Source organism: Anser cygnoides, chromosome 2, assembly GCF_040182565.1.
Source record: "Anser cygnoides isolate HZ-2024a breed goose chromosome 2, Taihu_goose_T2T_genome, whole genome shotgun sequence".
NCBI classification, from domain to species: Eukaryota; Metazoa; Chordata; class Aves; order Anseriformes; family Anatidae; genus Anser; species Anser cygnoides.
The window spans coordinates 34,893,650-34,920,183 of record NC_089874.1 but is presented as its reverse complement, the minus strand read 5'-3'; the positions used below and the strand labels follow the sequence as shown (position 1 = coordinate 34,920,183).

The window sequence follows — 26,534 nt, the reverse complement described above, 5'->3', positions numbered from 1 at the left end:
TCATGGTTTTAAAAAATGGATTTATGCTTTAACACACTGCAGGCATTAAAAAAAAAAAAAAAGTTATTTCAAATTGGCCACTTCTCACCCCAGTTACAAATCCAAACATTTTTTGCAGCCTACGCTTGAGAAAAGGAATACCTATGAACAAATTAACATTTGGATCTAGTACAAACAAGTTCATTCACTACCAGAATGCTAAGAATACATGAAACGTTGACAAAGCTCTCCATTTCCAGTTAAAGTTTCAGAAGCCAGGATAAAGTAAAAAGCTCTGGGAAAGCACTGTGTAGTGAGCACATACAGCATTGTGGTTGCATTGCCACAGCCAGCTGAGTTCACTGAGCAGGGACCACATTTACAAGTGCCTCCAGACAAGCTATAAAAATGCTGTATGGCTGCAGATTAGTCCCTCCGCCACGCACAGATTAGTTGCGTAATCCCATGCAAAGTATGCCTGCGTTGTTTACTGGAGTAAGGTACAGTGATCCTGGAGCTCCCAAGCACCCATGAACCGTGCACCTACATCACCAGGAGGCTTCGTCCAGGGTTTCTGACAGATAACTGCCAAGCAGGGAGCACTGGGCTGGTGCAGCTACAGTCCTATCGATAACCAGCTTTAGTATTTCTGGGCTGCACTCCACCTTTTCTAAACAGGATCCCATCCTCATTCAGTAACTAGAGTGGGCCCACCCCAGAAGCACAGTCAGGTCACTTCATGAAGGAAGCTGCTGGCTGCAGTGTGCGTACCTCATTGACTGCCGAAACAGAGAAACGAAGAGCATACATGGCTGTGAATTAGGGAAAGAAAGAACAGTCTAAACTGGTAAGACTCAATGCTCCTCAGGAAATTCAAATTCTGCTCACTGAATTTTTGCATCTTGAAAAGAAATGACAAATTATTAAAATGATTTTTTTTACTTCATTTTCTCCACATCTTCTGACAAGCTGAGATCAAGCTATTTTAGTATAACTATAAATAGACGCTCAAGCAGTCCATACCCTTATCAAACCCAGCCCAAGCACATCTTACTTGCTCATTTTTTGTCATGACTCTGACGGTCACAAACGTTACCAGGGAAAAGCAAACATCTCCCCATCCTAAATACTACAGCCCTACTTCTTTCAGGTTATTCAGTTTATCTGCAAAATCAAGAAGTGCACATTTTTTGATGAACAGATGGACCTCACAGCTGCATCTTTTGGATAGAAAAGAACTATTAAAAAAAATATTTCAGTAAAGATAAAAAGGGAACAAAGTATCACACTTCCAAAAAGAGCTGAATTAAAATATTATTTTTTATTTGCAGAGAAATAACATGACCAACAATAAGATCTTGCCAACAGATACACAGAAATCCAGTATTTCTGTGGAAAAACCAGTATTACTGAGGAAACTGTATTAGAAACTGTAAAGAAACAATCTCAGTCGTAAAGTACAAAGGCAAATGGCTTAACCTGAAGCTCACTAAGGTTGATGTTTAGATGACAAGCCCATACATGTGTTTAAAATAAACAAACCTTGGTAATATTTGTTAGAGAAAAACTGATGCAAGCTTCAGGCACAGATGATGAGGGACTGGGGAGGCACATACGCATACACACATACATATAAGCTGAATAACTCTTTTCTGACAGATAAAAGCATCTCATACAACGGTTTGTATTGTACAAGTCTAACCCCACAGCTGAAAGTCCTCTGCAGCAAATAGACACTAGGAAATCAGAAACCCACATGGTGATTCCTTCATTATAGGTGAGCCACCTAATGAATTTGCTTCTTCATTATGGCATGTGTGCAACACTAGAAGAGGCAGGAGGGCTTAGGATGCATTCTGAAAGATTCAGGAGATCCAATTATTTAAAAAGAGAATTCACTTTTCCATTTTTCTGCTTAAGTAGCTTTCAAGCTCCACTACAAGAAGTAGTATTTTCTAGTGAATCACAGCATACACAACTGCTTGAGAATAATCAGTTAAAACAAATGATAACTAAAAAGTAAATTCACCAATTAACCACTACCCTCGAAGACCAAATGCCTAACCAGTTCTTTTCCCACCTGGCTGTCCATCCAGACTGAAACATCTGTATGTACACAAGAGGATTTTGTGATGACTGTGTTGAAAGCCTCGCTAAAATCAAGATAAATGTTTGCCCCTTGTCCACAAATCCAGTCATTTTAAGTTGTAGGTTGCTATAGAGCAATTAACTAGATCATAATGTCCAGCCTTTATTTTCCAGTGCAAATTTACTATCTGGCAGCAGAAACTGTGATAAAAGTAACAAGCATAGCTGCGTGCTACTACCATCAAGCAAAATACAACACATTCTGATCAATTCAGAAACCATACATCATCTGTTGCACATATTACACACAGTAGCACAAATTCTTCTTGGAGGCAAATCACGTGGGTTGTACCCCAGAGGTCAATTTACCATCTTCATTAAGTACTGGGATGTTGGGGCAGAGTGCACCCTCTGCAAGTTCACAGATGACACAAAACTGGGATGAGTGGTTGACATACCAAAGGCTTGTGCTGACATTCAGACCAACCTCAGCAGGCTGGAGAAATGGGCTGATGGGAACCTCATGAAGTTCAACAAGGAGGAACGGAAGACCCTGCACCTGAAGAAGGAGCAAACCCAGGCACTGGTACACACCAGAGCTGCCCATCTGGAAATCAGCTCTGCCAAGAAGGACCTGTAGATCCAGGTGGGACAGCACATCGAAGATGAGCCAGCAAAATCCCATTGCAGCAAAGAGGGTTAGCAGTATTCTGGGCTGCATTAGTACGGGTGTTGCCAGCAGGCTGAGGGAGGTGATCCTTCCCCTTGGCTCAGCATGGGTGATGCCACACCTGGAGTGCTGTGTCCAGTTCTCGGCTGCCCAGTACAAGAGGGGCATAGGCACACTGGAGAGAGTCCAGTGAAGGGACATGAAGATGATGAAGGAACTGAAGCATCTCTCCTATGACGAGAGACAGAGCTGGGACTCTTCAGCCTAGAGGACAGAGGACTCAGGGAATCTTATCAAAGTACATGTCAGTATATATACACATACACACACATGCACAATTCATAGGAATGAGTAAGACTGAGCAAGTAGTGCCCGCTGACAAGGCGGGAGGCAATGGGTACAAAACCAACAACCACCACCATCAGCAGCAGAAAATTCCATCTGAACACAAGAAAACAAGTTTTTACTGTGAGGGTGGTCAAATACTGGAAGAGGTGGCCCACGAAAGCTTTGGAGTTGCCGTTCTTGAAGATACTGACAACTCAGTCCTGGACAGCTGCTGGAGCAGGGAGTTAGACCAGGCCCTTCCAGCTTCAACAGTTCCCTAATTTTGTAATTACTTGCTGATATCCTTCACCCAGATGGAAAGCTATGCTCTTTCATACCACATAAATATTACCTTTAAATAAATAGTGGCAACGCTTATTGTTAACTATACTGAAAAAACGAAATCTCTGCTCTTTCTGTGATACACAAGGCCCCAGTTTAAACCCACGAACACCCTCAGCTCATTTACAGATGCCTGCGTTTCTCGAGGGCATCTCAGGTGACACTGAAAAAGCTACGCTGTCACTGGTGGGTTTAAGCTAAATATAAGAATTTTCACAACATTAAACAAAAAAGCAGACCTGTGCCACCACATGGCTAATTTATGAAATACTAAATTGCTAATATGCTATTTTACAGCTTCTAAATACTGTAAATAAATTTACTTCTGCAATTTCTGAGAAGATTATACGTTGCTATGAATATATAAAGCTTTTGCTCTAGCTGAATATTCATGACTATTTGTGTTAATCTTCCTATAGGGTAGTACTAAGAAAGGAGGCAAGTTTTGAAATTGCTTCCATTTCCCCTCTAAATTTTATATTATATTATACAGCTACAAGAAGGCATAGCTTAAAGGAAACCACTAAAAAAAAGTAATCCAGAAATCTAAATGTGTTTGAGGCAGTGGAGGACAGTGGAAGGCAAAGGGCTATTCCATACCTCTGAAAGCCTCTACCTACAGTCCAGACAAGTAGGACAACATATATAAAAGCTTCCATTGCAGGAAAAAAAATTACGCGTTCCAGTATGCCAGAAGCTAAAAACTCTGCCTAGTGCCTCAAATTATAGTTGCATTTGAAATAAAATGTAGAAGGATTTTAATGCAAAAGCTTCAGTCACCATACAGCACAAACTACAGTGGGTAAAAGCAAGTCAACTGAAAGCTTTAACAATAGGCCGAAATAAATTATTTCATTTTTTAAAGTGTTCTTACTTGGCAGCTGTAGATTTTAGGAAAGTATGTATTGATGTCACACAAGACTAGCGTGATTTAAATGAAAACTAGCATATGTCCAAGAACAAAGGTCGGTTTTGGTGATCAAAGAACGTATTCCCTTCATGCTTTAACTACTTTAGTACCTCAGACACTAAGGGATATTTTTTTTTTTTTAAATGAAGGCAAAAAGCATTCAGTGGATATGCAATCTAAGATACAACTTTGTACCCAAAGTTCCAGCACAAATTCAACAAATTTCAGACAGGCATCCTGCACTCCACTCTTAGCTGATACAACAGGCTGAACTTATTCCACCACACCAATCTTCCCTGGTATTTTGCAAGAAGCAGCTGGATGAAGAAATGTGCATTCTCTGCAGTCACATCCACTGGCAGCTAATGCCAGTATTTATAGTTTAAAATGCCAGCATACCAGATGCAGCAAAATAGCACATCTTTTGCAGTATGTTTTTCTTTTGTATTTTAACTTTCCAGCTCTAACACACACCCTTTCTGAATCAAAGCTTTCTGTCTCCGTATTTATGGCACAGAACTGACTGACAAAATACTAACACCACAAGTAAAAACTAGTCATATGCCCAGGAGCAGGTTACACATAACAAAAAATAAACGATTCAGTTTATTGTACCATTTTTCTCCATGGAATAGTTACAGTGAAGACATGCAGAACCATCTATTGCGTTGACATCCTAGCTTTATCCCAATTCCGACTGGGAATTGGGAATCAGTGAAGATATCTTCCTAAATCAGATTCCTTCTTCACACAAATATTAAATTTAGGCCTGAAGAAAAATAGTGAACAGTCTTCCAAAGGGAAAGGAAAATTCCACTCTGGGTGTGTTACATGCTTTTACCTTGGCACTGGTCTCCAGTCAACACAGTAATAGTGGGTAAAGGCAAGCTGTGAAACTGTGAGCTGCAAGTTCTGCCCGACTTCTAAGAGCAGACAGTCTGGCAGCAACAGAACAGGCAGCTCAAGTTTTGTTGTCAACATGCATAGCAAGCACTTGCACTTTCCTCTAGGCACACTACATAGGCATATTTCCAAAGGAGGAAGCTAAAACTCACACAGACTGTAAGGTGCTCTCTTGACGATGTGAATGTCGAGGCTCAGAACAGTATTTGTGTCATGTGCTAGTTTGTAACGCACTTTGGGTCTGTCTGCAAACAAGACGAGGTATCTTCTAGAATATAAAATTAGGTACTCTATGCACAGCAAAGTAACAGCCTTGTGTGCACCTGTACGAGCAGCAGCACTCTTCCAGTCCCAGCACCTCCAGAGGATCCCACGAGGAACCCAGTCACTGGAGATCCCACTGGCTTCCCTGGAGGCTGCATCTCAGGGGTCCTTGGGTGCTTCTGCCTGAAGGCACCTGAGTACTCCCATCACTCAACAGGGACATAAACTTGGTCATTTCCTTAATCTCAGTCATATGAAATATAGCTTAAACTGTTCTGCTTCCTATTCTTAACCCAAGTTTGTTTATAGCTAGGAAATAATGCTTCAGCTTTCATACCTCTAAAGTAAATAAGGAATTTTCTCCTCTTATGTGTAATAAGGAAAGAAGCAAGCCTTGCGTAATTCCTCTGTACCCATTCCAGTCTGCACCTTCTTCCAGCACAGACAGTCCAAATTGTGCAAAGTACACCAGACGGGAGTCTCAGGATTGCCTTGCACAACACCATTAATATTTCCTTCCCTGATGATACAGATCGATGATGTGATCTATGGTTTTACTCACAGTTACCTTATACTGTCAGCTCAATCCACTGGTCTGACACACAATAATACAAAAGATCCCTTCGAAGCTCTGTCTCCTCCAAACCTTAATTTGTAGCTGAACTGCCCTTTTCCTTAAGTGCAAAACACTAAGTGTGTATTTGTTGCACTGCTATTACTCAAGGCTTCGAATTGGTTTCTTCACACTTTTTTTTGGATCTTCTCTTGCTTCAGTGCCAGCTCTTAGACAAGGAACTCCACCAGAAACCATCTTTCATCCAGATACTTCTGCTGCTTTTAACGCTGCCAGCTGCTACAGGTTGAAGCTGAAGCAGGAGACTCTAAGGCATGCTAACAATCAAGAATTTTATGACAAAAGGTTTTGATATTCAGTGATGTAAAACTGTATTAACACATTCTCAGACTTATTTCATAGCAACGGCAGAATGTTTTAAATGTAAAAACACAGCACTTCCAAAAACTGTCCCACCACAATGCAGCCACTCCAAAATCTACCCCTATGCCCTTTTAACATATCACACCCATATATTGACACTTCATGCATGCCCTGCTGCAGCTTTATGTTATTGTGAAGTATTAGTTGAATTATCACTTCTGAAACACATTGTATGTTCTATTGCAGATGCTGGAAAAGCATTTGGAAATTGCTCAAATTCATAAAAAAATACAGTCAAGAACAAGCACAAAATAAAGCCCCTTAGAAAAGAGTCGGACCATCTCAGTACATTATTTGATCATAAAATGAAGTGACTCGAATTTAAAACAGAAAATATATTTGGTTATTATATGATTCCTACTCCCTTTTCCTAGAAGGAATAAAGACCCATCATGCAAGACTGTGTATGGAGGAGTTCACAGTTAATTCAGAGGGCTGTGAGGATGATCAGAAGGCTGGAGCACCTCTGCTATAAAAACAGGTTGAGGGAGTTAGGAGTGTTCAGCCTGGAGAAGAGAAGGCTCCGGGGAGACCTTATAGCAGCCTTCCAGTACCTGAAGGGAGCCCACAGGAAAGCTGGGGACGGACTCTTTGTCAGGGGGTGTAGGGATAAGACAAGGAGCAATAGCTTTAAACTAAAAGAGGGTAGGTTTAGATTAGATATGAGGAAGAAATTCTTCACTCAGAGGGTGGTGAAGCACTGGCACAGGCTGCCCAGAGAAGCTGTGGATGCCCCATCCCTGGAGGTGTTCAAGGCCAGGCTGGATGGGGCTTTGAGCAGCCTGGTCTGGTGGGAGGTGTCCCTGCCCATGGCAGGGGGTTGGAATTAGGTGGTCTTTAAGGTCCCTTCCAACCCAAACCGTTCTGTGATTCTGTGTGTCTACTTAATTTCACTTCAAGTTTCTGCCTGTAAAGCAACCTGTGAGTAAAAAGTTTAAAGACAGGAGTGAAACTGTAAAAACCATACCATTTAAATAGTTTCTGGACTAGGATCTCAGGTTTCAGTTTTAGAGCATCACCTTGTACACTTTCCAGAAGTTTCATCTGCAGTTGATTCCTAGCTTCTAACACTTCCACTAAAATAACCCCTCTATGCAAGCATTTGCCATCCCTGCTCAAACAAACTTGTTAAGAAGCTGTAAAAGCAAGTGGCTAAATTAACAGTTTCATAGTTCAGGATGACTTGCAACAGAAAAATAAATGTTTTATTTACTACCCTTGTTATATGGCGACAGTTCTTGTTTACTCTAGATAAAGCCTTACCTACAAACACAAACAAACAGAAGTTGCCAGAACACACTTCTGGAAGGTTCTAAAAATGTTAGTGATGTTTCAAATAGAAAATGGCTTTTCCAAATTTGCTTGCAGAACAACATTGCTAACATTTTTTAAATGGTGAAAAACACCACATAAAACTTTTTGTACCTTAATACAGAAATGGCAAAACATGATGGCATGTTAAATGCTTACTTGACCTGCATTACTGCCTGAAACACACCTGTCATTTGAAACACACACTTCCTCAGTAAGCCTGTCCTGAACTTTTCTTTTAATTAAATGCAGTCATGACTTGCATGATTACCTATTCATTATTCTCAACAGTTATCTTCCTTCAGTCCCATGAAGCGTATGTTCAAGAACCCTGCAGAAGGAATAAAAAGATCACCTTGACACTCAGGGAACTGAATAATTCCATGGATTAAGTCATACTGCATTTAGTCTTGTGTTTCATCTCCCAGACTACTTCCCCACAGTACACTGCCAGAATTTATTTAGGATCACAAATGCTTAATTAAAGTGAGAAATTCAATTTCAATTTCGGAATATCTGTGTGTCACAATGGGGGAAAAGGTTATTTTGAGTGGTCTTGGGACAGCTTATGTTAAGAACCACATTTTAAAGAAAGTTACTACTTTGAATGTTCACCACCTTCACTTTTAAGTCATTTTGTAACTTACTGCTGTGAACACTGAAAGACAATTTTCTGCATGTTATGGGGTGGATGCAGACACAGCAGATGCAAAAGGTACCTTCAAAACAGTGTTATGCACTTGTACCTGTGATGCATACTGATAAGTCTGACATTTTCCACTCTATTTCCTCAGAATACCAAGTTTGGTTTCATCAAGTTTTGCACATGAACTTCTGAATTTTCAGTCATGTACTTGGTCATCCTAACCGATGCAAAAAAGAGAAAACTTTTAAGTGGAGGCTTACAGTGAATAACTTGTGATTGAATAGTTAGCAGTTTTCTAATTACACAATGCCTTTCCATGCAACTCTTCCTTTGGAAAGTGGGATACTAGATGACAGAAGCTTGAGGACATAACTGACACATCAGAGTAGTAAAAGGGTTGCAGTAAATGACAGGGAAATAAAGTATATTTCATGCTCAGAAACATAATAATCAGCTTTCTACATGAACAAAAATCTTGCTTCCAACAACTATTGATGGCTTCACTCCCAATGCCCAAAGAAGGTACTTAAATTAAGTATGAAGTACAGCTTACTACCAGGAGATTGAGAAGTTAAAAACATGTTATATGCTCAGATGTAATCTGCTGCTATCATATCAAGCCCACACCAGTCGACATGAAAATATGCAGAGCCTAGTAAGTCCTGCAGTGGAAGGCAGTCACCTCACTTCAGTTTATTCCTCTTCGATAGCAGTAACCATTCAAGTACTTTATTCCAGTCACCCACATTACAGAAATCACTCCCTCAATTACTGTAGCACAAGCCAAGTTCTGCACATTAGTTCATTTACTTTCCTTTTTCAAAAGAAGTTTTGGCAAATGAAAAGATAGCTGAACTTTCCTTCTTGGACAGTTCGCACCACTGCAAAACTTAATCAAAGAATACAGTCTATTTAAGTTATTTTCCTAGCCTGGTAAATAACTAATACCTGAAAGTAGAAATGTTTAAAACTACAACTTTTACTTACATATCACGATCTCTTTTATAACATGTATTTTGTAAAAATGAGGCCAAGATCAAAGTTGTTTTTCTGAGTTTATCTGAAACATGAGAAAGCCTACAGAGGGGAAAAATAATAAAAAAAGGAACTTTAGGATCATTTATTTCTAGACTCCAAGCTGCAGTTGTCGTTCCTTATAAGCAGTTCATACATATCCTCCTTGCATGCTAACTGTCTTCCATCCCATTCACAGCGAAAGAGTAAAAGCCACAGACTCTCTTGGCTTTGACCCAAGTCCTTTGTTCACTTCTTCCCATTTCTAATGGGTCTCAGAGAAGGGGGGTAGAAAGCGAGACGAGAGGAAGATGTTAGTACGAGCAGTACCTCGCTGAGGGATGAACCCCATTCATTTTTTTGACACTGGAATCTCTCAGATTTGCCCAAGTTTCTAGGCCCAGTGACTTGGGTATCAGCAGTCAAAATTACTTCAAATATAACTCCACCAACAGAATAGAAGTGGAGAGGACTCTCAAAATAGCCTATTAAAGTCCTCCCAAGTAAAATCAGAAACAGCAGGTTAGGAACTGCGATTCTTCTGCATCCCCAACCTTGGAATCCCACTGCAACAGATAAATAATTTCATGTTTTGGCTTTTCCACGAGAAGGTTTTATGAAGTCAGGGTCTTGACCTGGAAAAGAGTAATTGCTTTGCCAATGTCTTCAGCACGGCAGTTAAGAGGACTGTCTCATCACACTAAATGACTTCTCGGAGCAGACAGTCCCATCCACAGTAGTTGCTGCTTATTATACTCCCCATTAAATTCCTCTTTACCAGAAGTGTATTGGGCCTGAGAGATATATAAAAAGAGAGCGATGTACCCTCCTATGGATAAATTGGTTCTTTGGACAGAACTGGCTTTAAGACTGTGGAATAATTTAACATGAAGTTATCCTCAAGTTCCCGAGTGAACTTAAAAGGGCAATGATATCTTTTTCCATAATGCTAAGATACCCAACATTTTCTGGGTGTTACAAGGTCAAAAAAACATTCATAACTTTCACAGCTACTGGCAACAAAGAAAACAAATACTACCTCGGCCAACAGGTCACACGGCACATACAAGGTAGTAAGAATTAAATAGATGAGGTAGTCATTGGCTCGTGCAAACTCAGCATTGAAGCTAAACACCCACGTTCTTTCCCATCATTTTGAAAGGTCTGAAATAAAACCTAGCCTAAGAGATAATCCATTTTCAGAAAATGCAATTTCCTGTTTGGTTGTTTTTGTTGGTTGTTGGTTTTTTTGGACATTTCCCCCCTAGCCCCAAGTAATCAGTTATATTTCTTTGATTTTCCACTACATAGGTCCTGGACACATACCCAGAATCCAAATGGTTCTGCTTTGACTTTTAGGATGCCCTGTCTTGTTAGCATGGCCCCCAGCAGACCTGCACACATATTGCTGCCCATGCAGTGCAAGAACAAGGCTCACTTTCAGAACAGAAACTGGTTGGCTGCCCCTCCTCAAAAAGCAGCCTCAGCTTGCACTTCTCTTAACTACCAGATTGGGATAGCTCAGCTACAAGCATATTACATAGCAGCTACGTGCACATGCAAAGCTGTGAGTAAGCATTCTGGACCTTAGCTTGCTTTTTGGCCCAGCTGGGAGGGGAAAAATAACTTGAGGAAACAGATGTAAAATAAACTACGTGCAGATGGACTGCCAGAACACCTGTCCCTGGACAGATCCAATGGCAAAGTAACAAAGGCACAAGCCCAGCCATCCATTAATGCCAAGCAACCACTCGCTGGACTTACTGGTCCACACAGCAGCAGTCTGCACAGAGGGATCCATTAGAAGGGCTGGATCATCACATTGAAACTCCTTTTGGAAGATTCAGTTTAGAGGAATATCTAGCAGTAATTTTTATTTAGTGTTTAGCACAGCACGCTGCTTGGGATTTTTTTTCCATTAATATAATATAATTTTCATAAAGCAAGCTTACTGATGGCATCAAGGATTTCTCCACAGAAACTGGCCATTGCAGCAAAAAGTAGCGACACTTGATTCCACAAGGAGGAATCTGTGTTCAATGACTAAAGCAGCTGAAACATGAAAGAAGCTTTCTCAACTGCAGAAATGCTGGCAGAGTGTCTGTATTTCTAAATGTGCTGTCAGGATTTAAACACTGCATCACTTCTCAGCATAAGTTTTCAGGCCCAGAGAAGCCAACTTTCACACAGAAGAAATCAACATTTTCCTTTTAACAGCAGAGAGACTGGTCTGAAAAGAGCTCCCGTCAGCAGTTGTCCAAAAATAAGCCAAGTCTCTGTATTTAAAACTTAATTTCTCAAATTCATTAGTAGCTTCCTGTCCAGCACAATGGACATCAAGGGCTATGAAGGAAAAAGATACAATCAAGCATGCATCACATCAGCTCGACATAGGAATAAATCATGGCTGAAAGGGCTGAGAATTAAAAAGTAACTGTAACTCACAAATGCAATTACTTAAATTTCACATATGCTCAGAATTGTGATTTTTTGTGTGCGCGCTAAATAGAATCATAGAATCACACATAAAGGTTGGAAAAGACCTCCAAGATCATCTGGTCCAACCATTCATTGCATACTGAACAAGTTCAAGCAGAGTACACCAAGGTGCGTTGTAGTTCCCTGCATCATGTGCCTGTTACACATTTCTTTGCTGTGACAGTACCTGTAAACCCACACTGGGGCCCCATATAACTGCTCTTGACCTACGTTACACACATATACTAGACTAAAGAAGAGGAAGAAGTGTAGAAAGCAAATGGACATGCAGACATCCAAAGATAAGATTGGGCACTTCAAATTTTCAGATTTTCACTATCAGCAATAAATGGAGTTTGATACCCATGGATTTTACACCTCATTAAACACATGAGGTGTCAGTCTTCTCTGAACCTACAGATAGTGAGTTCAAATAAAATTAAGCATTATTGAATCCACCAACTTCCTCAGGACAAACAACATCTTGAATTACCCACGGTTGAATCTAGAATACTAACAGCAAAGTTAATGCAGCACAGTGTCCTGTGATCTTTGAGGAAGGGAAACAGATTCCAGGGAAGACCCATACTACAGTAAAAGCACCCAAACCAAATTTTAGAGATACATTACTTCTGACACCTAGTACAAAGATACCTCTAACAAAAGGGCTGGCTAATTTTCATCTTTTGAAGGTTTTGTTGGATAATACTTTTGGGAGGGGTGGGAAACATATCAATTCAGGATCATCTTCGTGTCATTTCTGCACACAGCCTAGCACTGAAGGAGTGCTTTCACTGTGCTGGAAGGGGCAGTGCTCAAATGGGACTGCCGCCTGCTCCACCTGTCTTCATGTATACAGCCTGGCGCTCCTGTCTGAAAGATGACATTATGCTGGCTGCTCAGGTTCCCAAGAGCTGAGCAGGTTCAACCTGCCACTCGTTGTACTGTCATTTCACACTACTGCCTCAAAAAAAGTTCTTTCTTTTTGTAGACTAAAAGTAGACAATATTACAGGGAAGTGGGATTCACATAGGAGGCATATGTTCTTGCTGAAGTATTACTGGAAAGATTGTATGTTCAGCTGCAAGCAGGTCAGTAGTTCCAATGACTTCAAAGTTAAGGTATCCACTAAAGTTGTTTTGGGGAATGACTGCAGAGAAAAAGAGCAAAAAGGAAAGAAGTGACATACTTGAATGAAAGATTCATTTTGACGTTTATAATCAGATCCCCTGAAAAGTAGCTGACAAGAGGAATTTGCATATATTTAAATACAAAGTGTGAAATGTCACATAGTATAACTCTTGATTAACCCTCTTTGTGAACAAAGGTCATTCTTACTCATAACATGCCCAATAAAATGTTTTCAACTATCCTTCCATTCACTGCCTATTTCTGTTCACCCAAGAAAACACTCCTCCTGTTTTCTCAGTATACCCAAATGCTTAAAAAAAGAGCGGAAACTAAAATCAAACTGGCTTCTTAGCTGCATTAAGAGGATGAGTAGTTTGATTAAAAACAATCTGTGCTATAGATATTTAGAGATCTGCCCAACATGTTTAAATTCTGCTTTAAAAGATGGCCAGCGTCTAGAGTCCTGACGACTCTTCACTTCTGTTGCCTCTCTTCATCCGGTTAACTCACTCGGAAGCTGCCAATGAACTCTAAAAACCATGCAATACAAGCTTTAGCAGGACTCTAATTTTGATCAGAGATAACCAAGTATAGTAACTCTATATAATACAACCTGAATTTTATTATGCATTCAACATCTTCAAATGCATGAGAGTGGTTTTGGGCACCATTTGAAGAGACAGTATTCAATCTACAGCTAGCAAGAATTTTTACTACTTCCTCCTCCCCATCTCCATACAAGAAGTACATACACGCTACACTTCATCTTAATTTTCTTCCCAGAGATTTGCTACTTCACCAGGATAAAAAGACACCTCTAGTCAGCCCTTACTTTCAAGGTAACAGAAGATCAAACTATAGCTATTTTTGAGAATGGAAGTTAGATATAACATTGTCACTTCTCTCAGCAAGAAGTACCAATAGTTTGGGGAAGACTTGCCCTCCTGGTGCAACTTGGGATAAAAAAAAGTTGGCCTATTTTTTTCTGAGCTCAGCTGTTGCATTATTTCTGACAAAAAAAAAAAAAAGAAAAAGACTTGTTTTTCCCAACACAATCAAAATCCCAAGAACAAAAAGAACCTCAAGAAGCCTAATCAAGTTCTTGGTAATGTAACTGCTCTTACTTTTATACTATACACTCACCAACTTATGTCAAGGCTGAGAACTTGTATATTCCACTTATCCCATACCAGGGGTTTGCCAGTGACTATATTTCTTGTTCAAAGTTAATAAGAAAGCCACCTTGGAAAAATATTTTTAATCATTTATTGGGACACTGCTTCTTTATTGCCCCTTGAACTGACTGGTAAAGGTATTAAACACAAGAACCTTGGCTTTTCCCAACAAGCGTGAAAAGATGAAACACTGAAGAGCAAAGAGGAAAAAGCCCTTTACATCTCCCTGGGTCACTGTCATCACATTTCCCACAGGTAGCACAAACTATTTCTATAGCACTACGCCTCTGTTCTGTGCAGCAACCGCTTGGGTTCTGTGATCTTGTATCAAGCTGACCTCACTGACCAAAACACATTTCCTACTCACCTTCAACACAAGATAGTCTAAAGTCCTGACTCCATCCTTCTCACCTGCATCAGAGGACTAAACCATGAACCTACCAATAATGTATTTCCTGGTATCTTAGGAGGCATTGTGTATTACCATAAACATGGAAGTGTTTTCCAAATAATACTGATTATAGCGAACTTGAAGAATAACTGAAGTGAGTGAAAGATGAGCCAGTTGCTACAGTTTGCTGCCCAGTTCTGAGTCTAGATATAGGACAATGTAAAGAGGGAAGAATGTTTTTAATTTAAAATTTAGCACTGTTTCCTTATAATCTACATGTTCAAACAGATTGGTTGAAAATCTGTTTCCAAGCACAGTACTGTCAGTCTGACTTGAAGGAGTATTTCTATTGCTAATCTAGCAGTCTCCCCTTCAGCTTCAGATGTCCACCCACTATCAACATGTGGCTCACAGGTTTCTATGACCCACCAACCCCATATCCAAACTATTAAAGTGTTCATTTAACCCCAACGCATTGCATCATTTGTGTCTACTAGAACACCACGCTGACGGCACAGGAGAGCCTTTAAAGCCACACCAAGATATTAGACAGGGCTAGGTCACCTTACACAGGATGCCTGTGTGGAAGATGGGATCAGAAGAAAGATGTCCCACAGCTACAGACAAATTTCTGGAGAGCAGGTAAGTATGCAAACAGGCACATAGTCTCCAGCACTTGGAGGCTCAACTTCTTCCTGCTGTTCCATCCGGACACACCGTTAGGCAGAATGCAGCAATGGGCAAAAAAAAAAAAATAAGCAAATAAATCAGTGAAGCATCCTGGTTAGTCTGACACGCTTCCTAAGCTACATATATGGGTAATCATTAATCTGCTGCAAACTCACCTCCAGCTCTATTATCAAAACAGAAGCCAGCACTGGCTCAATCCTCATAGCAGGCTACAAAGATACACATATCACATCTCACTTATCAAGCACTCCAGAGAAAATCCATATCAATTATTTAAACAAACTAAAGAGTAATCCAGTCCAAGGATAAAAGTTTCTCATGTTTAGTCAAACAGATCTCCAGTGCACAAAGGCAGTTTACATATGCATACCAGTCCATGAAGTTGAGACTACTTTTGAAATGGAAGCGTCGTGTAAAAGTACAGGATATGAATCCCACAAACCTCATCTAGTTCAGAAAGGCTTCAATTTAAACATTATCTGGACTCTAGACGATTACTTGGGGAAAATATCATATATGTTTACTTTGTTTTTTCACTTTTCTAGACAGCTAATGGGTGCCAGGCTTTTTGTTTATACACAAACATTCTGGTTTTATATATACATACATGCATACAGACATTCTTAATATATATATACAAATGCTATACCGTATAAAAAAATCCTTCCATATATGCATATAGAGTTTTGTATGTACATTGACACACACAAACAAAAATAAAAAATACATGCTTTTAAAGAGAATTTAACAGACTGCCTGCCTGCTCCAACCTGTTTATCAGAACAGCCCCCCTCAGTTCAGAGAGGTAACATCTCCACATCGAGCAGCATCACATTAAGCAGGAGAAAGGTCTCAATGCAGGGTCTGTCTTGAGTGCAATGATAAGGAGCCTTTTTCTCACAGGCAGCCATACCTACTGCTGCTTACCCGTGGGTGGTATTTTAAATCATCCTCTTGCATTTATACTTGCTACTCAGTAACTTATAGAATCGTACAGAAAGAATGAATGGCGAAATGTGATGTCTTCTTTGTCCACTAGGTGGACTTTCTCTCTGGAAACTTTCAGTCTCGTGCCTTTAGCATTGTCAGTCTTTCTGCTTTCTTAGTTTTCAGTCCCCTCCATGAAACAATCAGATCTGAAAGCTGTTCATGTGCAGGTCCAGAGCAATTACGTAAGATGTTATTTGAGTTGTGAACCATATGCTTCTTTATCTGGAAGCTGAATTTCAGGCTATCCGGACACCACGTGTTCTGGTCCCAGCTCCTTCTTATCAAGAGACATGGACATCCAGAATAAACATGCTATGGCTTCTCTTCTATCTTCTTGAAAATCTACTCAGAAATAATGTTAGTATTAGCTCCTGGTAGATTCTGAATGCTTTCAGAGGTTGCACTGCATATTGGAAATAGGATATGGAGTTAGATGGACCTTTTGATCTGATCCAGTGAAAGTTCTTATCATTTGAAAACCTTACTTTATTAAGGAGTACCCAAATACTTACAGGATTGTAATGGAATCAAGTGTTACACAGCTTGGCTGCAGGACTTCATTGACAATGCACGCATAACCAGTTTTATCCATTAATGTTGTATTTAACAAAATTTTTTACGTTAGCATTTAATGCTCCTATGCTGTGAGACCAGATGCCAACTACAGAATTAAGATGAACTGCCTCTCCATCTATTCAACGCAGACAGGAAGTCACGTCCTTAGACCTGAGAACACCAAAGATTTCCTTCTCCCTATTTCAAAGCAACGCTGTATTCTCAAACAAGGAGGTTCGCTTACATATTCATCTTCGTAGATTTCTCTGATCTAGCGGTTAAGTGCATAGCTACTTCTGAAACCAATTAAAATCCAGTAGAAAAAGGCTGTTTATATAAAAGCATTGGACTTTGGAATCAGTGTCCCATCACGGTTCACAATCATCTATCCAGAGAATTGCCCTTCTTGCTGAAGTTCATGAAGAAAAATGGGAAAAACATTTTCTTGACTGTAGTATCTCCTAAGACCTACTCTGCTTATTAAGTAAATGTTTCCAGTATTTGCAAATTAAGAAACACTACTACTGAGTCTAAGTTGATATAACATAAGCTCCAGGAGCAGTCAAAATATCTAATGGGAGAAAAAGTTACAGGTTAAAAAAAAAAAAACACGCAAATGTAACCTTTAAAATGCAAGTATCCTTAGCTATACCAGTCTAGTAATAAGAAAGAGTGGAAAGCATCAAAAGTGATCTGAATTTTGAAGTAATTACAGAAAAATAAAACTCAGTGTATTAACTCACCCTGAAGGGGAAAAAAAAAAAAAAAAAAAGAGTAATCTAATTCAAACTAGTCTATGGCTGTCCAGAGAGATTACCTTCTGGAAGTACAGTAATTACATTTGTAAAGTAAAATCACTTATGCCTGGGGTGTGGAGGCCCAAGGGATTTTTTTTTTTTAAATTTGAAATGTCTGAAAGTTTCATAATGATTTGAAGACTGAGAGAATAATTTTGTATACGAGAGTAAACATTCTGAGTAATGGCCTCTTTTGGTGGTGGTAATCAGATATGTGTAACTGGCAAGACTGCAGAACACCAGATGTCAAGTAGGAATGGACATACAGTCCCACTTACCCATAGAGTCACCACGCATTCTAAGCTAAGGAGCAGTGTTTGGGGAACTTCTCGCAAAAGCACTTCTTGCCAAATTTGTAATTAGACTAATCCTTACAATTCCAAAGAAAAACTCCTACTGGTTTCACTGAAAGTTTCTCTACAGGGTTTTGTCAGTACCTTGCAAATGAGATTACTTTAAAACAAATAAAAGCAGTATATTCTTATGAGCTCTAGCTTGCTTAATAGTCCGCATAAAGCGTTTTAATCCAATGACATATCCAGTTATAGCAAGACCAAACAACACCATTCCAACAGTCCCACGGTGACACAAAACTGTCTCGAAACAGTTTTGGTGCTTTTACGGAGGAACAAGATGTATGGTCAACCAAGGCCTAACTTTATGTCTTGTCTACAAAAAAAGAACTTTGCTAGATACCAGAAGCTCAATTTTTGAATAGTTAGAAAGAAGCCGTGTGAAACAATACCAGAAGCTTTGAATTGGGTACGAAGCATTTACTTCCCTTGGAAGTTTCACGTGACTTAAGACAAAACATCTTAAGACCTTCCACTTTGTGAGTCCAGCTGCTGAATGATCAGCCCTTTGCTTTTCCATTCCCCATTCATTAGTGCCTTCTGAAGACCTCAGGTTCAACAGTTTTACAGTGCTGCTTACAGCTTTCCTGAGCTGCAATAGCATGGGGTCTGACTGAGGACTGCAGACTGAACTTGATAAGAGCTACACACTTGCTCTGCTGCTGTTTAGTTAGGCTGTGCTGCTTCCAGAGCTATTTGCCAAGATTTGGCAGTTAAATGTGCTCCCTTCAATTCAGAGCTGATAAATTCCCTTCAACAGTAAGCTCGCATGCTTCCAGGAAACAGCAAAACAAAAAAGGTTCCAGCAAACGGACCGCAGTGACTTCCCGAGCAACTGACTGTGCAGATGGGAGACTCTTTTTTTGATCCATTTATGAGGCCGGGACTTCGCGCAGTACAAATTTTGGCTACGGCAGGCTTTTTCAATGCGTGCAGCTCACTCGCAGAGCCGGGAGCTCCGCACAGCCGCTAGAGGGAGCGGGCTCGCCGCGTTTCCACCCGCAAACCGGAGCGGCTCTGCTCCCTGCTCTTGTACTTCATGCTGAGAACTTTAAATAAGCCAACCACCACCTTTCCGGACCTCTCAGCACCCCAAATCTCTCGTCTTCTCACCGGCGCATGCACGTCCAGTTGCTCATCTATTCCAGTAGCTAAGGCTGCTAAAGATGCCTTGATCCCTAAGACCTGTAACTTGGGAGGACCTTTTTCCTATGTAATTAGGTGCAAACATTAAGAGGCAATACAGCAGCCAGTTCAGTGCTCTCCAACCCCTTTCCTAATACTTCTTCTAGTGCATTCATTGCCTGTCCTCAAAACTGCCCAGCCATTCCTCCCTCTTTGCATGGGCAACAAGGAGTGGATGCGATCACTGCAGGCAGCAGCAGGGTGAGGGTGCTCATCCATCAGTCAGAGCAGCTCAAGTACAATCATTATCTCTGTCTGAGCAGAACAGATATTACAGAAGTGCTGAGTGAAACACACTAACGCTGGCTACCAGTTTATCTTGCTTCCCAAAAGATAGCGCCTCCAATTTAGTCCATCTTACCACCGTTGAGCCAAGACACCTATGAGATGACCACAGAGCTAACGTCAGAAAAAATTAGATGGACAACTTCTCACACAACAGCTTCATGCCAAGGTTGAACCTCTGCAGCAAATGGGCCACCCTGGGGAAAGCTAGGAAAGAATGAAAGAAAAATTACAGAGTTGGCCCCAATATCGCCAGCATCAGCACTGACCAAATCAAGCACTGCTCACCCCAGGCTGCTCTGGCTTACCAAATCTAGCGTAAGCAGCAAAACTGTACCAGTAGATCGGCAAAGAGCACTAAGTATCTGCATGATTTGCAGTCAGATGACTGCCTTCCAGTCATTCACTCTATAAACATTAAGTTTCAATTAACAGTTTCTCCTGGCCAGCCTGTTCTTTACCAATGAATGCATAAATTGAACTTTCAATTGTTAATTACACATCTCACTCCTGCACTTCTACTGACACCAAGAAATGCAAGTGTAGATGTAAGAAGCAGTGACTACAGTTAACTTAACAGCAGCCAAGTAATTTCTGTCCAGCAACGCTATACTTTGCTACAGCACAGCAGTTTGCAATGCTGTAAGCCAGAATTGCTCAGAAAGGTGAAAGAAACTTTTCACCCATTTCATTCACTCGACTGCAGCTTGTCTTCCCAGTTTTAGAACTTCTGCTGTATAAGCACTTGCATCTTGCCAAAAAGACTTCTGTAAACTTCAGCAGTGGATCAGGAAAGGCATGGGGAGGAATTTTAATAAGAAGATATGCAAAGGCTGACTTACCAATTGGCCCACTGACTTGTGAAAAAAAAAATAAAGCAATGTCACACAAAAAGCTGTTGAGATGTCTTAAATACAGCATATACAAAACCTCTCACATCATAGTTGCATGCGTATCTCCGAACATAACACTGGTAACAAACATGGAATCATTAAAAAAATAAATAAAACGGAAGGAAGAAAGTAACAGCACAGTTAGAATGGCTGACGCATTTTTCTTTCATTCCCCTAGAAATTTATTTGAGTGCTCCCCCATACTGTGTTATTAGCACTAAGAAAAACCTTTACCCTATCTGTTTACCTCAGTCTATTTACCCTCAATCTACTTTCCTCTATCCTGTTTAGGTATTTAAAGAGGTATCACTTTAACTTTTCATTAATGCACATTTGACCAGTGGGTGGAGATAAAGCTTTAATTAGAAAGCTAAAAGCAAACTATTTCAGTAGCTACTCTTACTATAGAAGCAATACTTGAATGCCAACGCTATCTCAGCAAAGAAACTTAAATGAACTGATCTGAAAAGGAAAAGAAAAGCAATTTTTCTTACCTCCTAATTTTCATTATTTTAACAGTATTTTGACAAAACGTTTGGAATCAAAAAGTGAAGGCTGAAGTTGTTTGAAATCAACAGTTGTGTCTCCACCTACTGGAAAAGTGAATTTAGCTGAAATACTGATCCTTTAATTTGGATATGCAAAAGCCATGAGAGTAACGTATTAGTGCAATACGCAAAGAACTGGTTCCTTTTTTTCCCCCCAAGAGTTTGTGAAAATTACCGACTTTTCCCGCAGTCAGCATGGATTTTTGAGGTTCCTATTCTCAAATGGTTGCTTGTCAGCATGCAAAACTACCCAATACATTTAAAATAGCAGATCCAAGTAATTTCTTAACATTTGTTGCCAATAAATCTGAAAGGCCATCCAATTTCACTATCTTACTAATTTCCACCGTGCTTTCATGAGACCTAGACACTAACACTGGAATGAGTTCTTTAGATAACCAACAGGGGTAAACCCACCAAACAGTTGCTAATACCAAGTATTCTCAATATGTAACACCTGTTTGTTTTGTTGGATTTTGTTTATAAACCAAAGAGATCTTGGAAATAATTAAACATGAAGTAAAGGTAGAGAAAATTCCACTTACAAATTGTTATTATTTAATACAAGTTGTAAATTTACTCACTATCATTTTTAAAGACATGCAAAAGAGGAATGTAAATGATTTGATAAGGACAAGCACCTCTCCCAACCTCTCTTTTTTTGCCTCCATTATTCTTGTAAGAATGACATCAGACATAATTAAATAATTCAGGCTTGCTTTATTCTGAAAAAAGGCAATTTTTAAGCCACAGAATAGCATATTCACATCACTATGCCTCGTTAATCCCTCTGCAAAGGGCAACAGTTTGCTCTAGTATAACCTGAGAGTAACTGCAGATGGTTAGTAATAATGACCAGGAAATCAAAGACAATCTTAAACGTGATCTAAACTTCTCCCCCTACAACTGAACCTGAACCATCATTCTGACATTCTGTTGAACTCAGACTGTAAAGACTTTATTCACAACTGTAGTAAGCTAGCCAAAAACACCTACTGATCCAGCTATTTGACACTGCCTTCTCCTAGCTAGTGTGCACACAACTGAAATCTTAGATCAGCTGTGAGCTCTGAAACAATCATTGTCTACTACTCGTCCTGTGACATAAAAGTCACGCTGACACCTTCATGCCCATGAAAACGAACCATTACATTCCTCTCAGCGTTTGTGGCCTGCACATCTGTACTTCTGCCTCTCACCTGCAAGCCTGAACGAAAATTACTTTTTGCCCTGTACCCTTTGTGAGATTCTTCTGTTGCAGAGGACGCTAAAACCACTTTCCCCTGACACACTCACTCTTAATCCTGTGATCGTATTCTACGTGCTCCCATACAAATGACCCCAATACCGTCCGTGCTGCTCCAGTTATAGGATATTTCTAAGAAGTCCGTTTTTTTTAACCACATGTACAAGGCCAAACCCATTCCAGTTTGCCATAGCACTGAGTTTATAGACTATATACTGTGTGCTGCCTCCCACTACAGTAACCTGTTTTGCCTCTTAAGAAAGGCTTCACCCCACACCTTACCTCCTCTATTGGCTCTCCTTTCCACAAAGGATAAACACAACCATCTCATTCAAGGCCAACTCAAAAAGAAAAAAAAAAGAATGAATGGCAAAAAGCAAGTTCAGGTGTATGTAGTGTTGAGAACCCATCCGTCCATCCTATCGTACGCCTTCTGCAGCAAATGCTCTCTCCTCATCTAGTAGCACGATCAGTCAATTCCCTCAAACCAGGATGAGTCAATTTTTATCCATCTTTACCTTAAACACAGAACACAAGAGACAATACCATTTAAACCTGCGTGGATTTGTTACCCTTTTAAATCTTAGGACAGCTTAACTTACTCCACATCTAAATGGAGACTGCAACACCTAAAGCACTACTACAGGCATTACCACGACCCCAGCTGCATACCTGCCTCTTAAGTAGAAAGAAATCCCCCCTTTTACTACAACATAAAGAAAGCTTCACTGGTCTACAGATCAGTGTCTTGCACAGCGTACCAGAGGGCACTCACAAGAGCCTGCAACGGTCACATCAAGTCAGAACTCGGACTCACTCAGAGCTGCAGCACAAAGCAAGGTTTTAAAGGACACAAAACTTTTTCTAAAACTGCACTAAAACTGTAAGTAATTTCTACAAATAAACACATTTAGAAAAACAGTGTGATTCAGGGACTGAGTCACTGTATGAGTAGACTCATACTGAAGGTTCTTTTGCCTGTCATTATGGTACTACAAAGTTTTCCCCATATCACCGACCCTTCTTTCTACACAGAGAAATACCCAGCACAAGGACCCAATCTCAAGCTGGAGCTTGATTCTGATCGAAAAAGTTGAGTTTCTGAGGACAATGCTCAATCACACCCTTAAAAGCTCAAAATAAAGCCTGCCAAATTATTTGGTAGGTTATTTGCTTTTCCCGCTTTTACTGTGGTTAAACATCAACTAAAATTGCCAGAAGTATTAAGTTAGATCGTCTAGATTTCTGCTCCTTTTTATCTCCCCGAGGTGTATGCTTTAAATAAGAACCATCCTAAAATTGTGCGGTTTTTTTGTTTTGTTTTGGAGATTCATCCTCTCTGTCAGACCTCTTTCATAACGGCTAGGCACACTTTCACTACTTTCTTCATTATTTCTATTTTACCTAAAAAATCCATACGTGATTACACCATGATTTAAGCGCACAGCTTCCATTATTTGTTTAAAGAGAAAAAAGCAATGAGAGGTAGTTCAAGAAAGGTCCAATTGCACATATGTTGCAACAGCTTTTCAATCATTTTGGAGACTTCTGGCATGCACAGTTAGCCCACTAATATAGCAGCAGAACAGACACCATTCCACATAGCTGCGATGGTATATCTGTCAATAATTTCCATATTAAGTAGCTCTTGACAAGACAGGCTGAAGCAGCAGTGATCCATAGGATCTCAAGCGCATGCAAGCACACAGAATTTAGAGAAGCTGAACATACGCACTTTTGGGGCGGATGCTGAAGGTTCCATAAAAAATAATAATGAGGACAGTAGGAAAGTGTCTCATATAAACAAGACAAGGAAATAAAAACCTAGCAATGGTAGCAGCTTTAGGATGACACCATGCCTCGGTACTGCAGATTTTCCAAAGCAATATGGATCCCAGGTAATCTATATAGTGCAATCCTTCAAGAACAAAATAAGGAGAGCAAGATCATCAATTCCAAACATTTCAAGGGAGGAAAGAGGAAATTAAAGATTTTTTCAGAAGAGTCATTTAAAAATCACATTGCAATTAGCTCGAACCAGACTCCAATTGTCAGCACTTTGTTTAAATGTGAATTTACTGCATTTTCAAGAAGAATTTTGTGACAAGCGTTGCACGGACCAGTCACATCACAAAGAGTTAAAAGCCAACCACCTCAGCAGAAATAAAAGGAAACATTATGATGCTGCTGTCAACTCAACCAGCTTAACAGACACTAGCTGTTCAGAAGCAGTATGCTAAGATTTGTTCAAAGCCTCCTTTAGTCCGACAGCTATTTATAGCTGCCTAGCCTCTCTACAATTTCTCACAGTCCCTCCTCCTCCCAAAGCCAAGTCGGGGAAGTTTAATGGATGTAATCCCGGGCCTTGTGCCGCAAGATGGTCAGGAGCTCTGCAACTCTCCTCCAGTGATCCCCTGTGCAGTAAGACCAGGAATAATAATAAGAGAATGGGCTAACCTATGCGGGTGCCAAATACGCGAGATAAACCTTATCTCTACTCCTTCGGAACGAACTCATTTTTCCTCTGCCAGCACAGTGACAGTAATGAACCGCATAAGCCTCAGAGCCGATGCGAAAGGTACCTTCCTCCTCGCCACAGAGAAGAGCCTAAGCCAACCGCCTTGAAAGCCAACGGAGAGGCTATCCAAGTCAGCTCTGACCCCTGGGCAGCAGCAATGTCATCCGCGTGCCTCCCCGCTTACATTTTAGTGTTACAGCTGTACCCCCCTCAAAGAGACGAGGAGGCCGTTGGTTCTTTTTTTTTTTGGCTTTTCCCCGTGCAGTTCGTGGTTACCATTCGATATCCACCACCCAGCCGTGCATGTGCGCGTCTTCTTCGTAAAGCATCGCTCCAGATAGGCTCCCTTTCTCCAGTATCTCCCCCGACAGCTTGAAAGCGTTTTCCTGCCGGCAGAGCACAACGCCACGGGCTGGACCCGGTGCCTGCCCTACCTCCTGCATCCAGCCGCCCGCAGTACTTGCACCCAGCCGGGGGGACGGCAGCGCCGAGGGAAAAACTCCTTGCCCACCCGCTTACAACCACGTTTTCTCCCCTTTCCCCGCTCGGAGGCAGACGGAAGGGGAGGGATGACTTCCTCGGGAGGAAAATAACCGGGGAAAGGCCGGGGCAGAGATCAAGAGGGGAGGAATCATCCCCGAGGAGCGGGGATAATCCCCGAGGGGCACGGCGGGGCGGGGGGGGGATAATCCCACAAGGAAGGGGGGGAGGTAATCTCGGGGGGGAGATAATCCGGGGGGGGAGATAATCCTAAAGGGGGGGGGGGGGGGAGATAATCCTGGAAGGGGGAAGGGGAGGGAGATCCGATAATCCCCAGGGGGAGAGAAAATACGGGCAGGGGGTGGGGAAGGGGGCGGGCTGGGGGACAAACCGGGGCGGCGGGTAAGGAGCGGGTCTCCCGAGGAGGAGGAGGAGGAGGAGGAGGAGGAAGAGGGGGGGTCAATCCTCGCCCCGAGGGCAGCGATCCCTCTCCCCCGGCCCCGTTGCTGCCATGTTCGCTGCCCTGCAGGCCCGCCCGCCGCCGGTACCTGCGGGAGGGAGGGGAGGGCGGGCGGCTCTGCCCGCCTCACGCCTCACACACACACACGGGGCTCCGCTCGGGCCGCCCGGCCGCGGGACCCCGCCTCGCACCACCATTTCCCCGCCGGCACCGAGCCCTCCCCCCCCCCCCCCCCCCTCACACACCGCACGCCCCCCGGTGCCGCAACTCACCGGCTCCCGCTCCCCGTCCCCTCCTCAGCGGGCGCCGCTACAGCCCCATGGGCGGGCTCGGCCGCGCGAGGTGCCGGTTGGCGGGGGCACAGCGCGAGCCCGAGGTGCTGCCGCCGCCGCTTCCCCCGCCGGCTCCGTCCCCGTCCCCGTCCCCGTCCCCGCCGCTCTGCGCCCGCCTCGGCGCGCGCCGCCGGCCTGCCAGCAGCACGCGCTCGCGCTCCTCCTCCCCCGCCCCCTTCGCCTCCGCGGCGCGCGCGACCCGGCCTCCGCGGCGGCGGCGGCAACGGCGGCGGCGCGCGGGCACCTCCCACACCCTCATCGCCCCCCCCCCCCCCCGCCCCGCTTCCCGCCCAGCCCAGCCCGAGCGAACGGCCGGGCGCGTGAGGGGGGGCGCGCGCCGCCGCCGCTCCCGCCCGCCCAACCGCCGCCAACCGCCCCGCTGTGTGGGGAGGGCGTGACTGTGTGTGTGTGTGTGTGAGGGGCCGTGGCACCGGCACGCTGTGTGACTGGAAAAGCGTGCTTGTGTGTGATGCTGGGTGTGTGAGTGTGCGTGAGACACCGTGTCTGGCGCTCTGAGGGTGAGAGAGAGCGTGTAAGAGTTGGGGGGGGAGCGTATGGGGGAGAACAGGCGTGTAG

The 26,534-nt window shown here is 42.2% G+C and overlaps 1 protein-coding gene across 11 annotated transcripts in view; it reads right to left on the bottom strand.

The window, feature by feature from the left end:
- The window catches only part of PALS2 (protein associated with LIN7 2, MAGUK p55 family member), a 58,103-nt gene extending 32,017 nt beyond the window's left edge, over positions 1–26,086 (bottom strand). For 2 of the 11 annotated variants that reach the window (XM_066991834.1, XM_066991841.1), the window contains exon 1: positions 25,899–26,085. The gene's annotated coding sequence lies outside the window, so the exon portion shown is untranslated. Of the gene's footprint in view, positions 1–6,051; positions 6,375–8,062; positions 8,123–8,537; positions 8,655–9,424; positions 9,515–24,962; positions 25,073–25,898 lie in introns of all 11 variants that reach the window. The other 9 variants (XM_066991840.1, XM_066991838.1, XM_066991837.1 and 6 more) reach the window with 9 other exon arrangements.
- Positions 26,087–26,534: the final 448 nt, after the last annotated feature.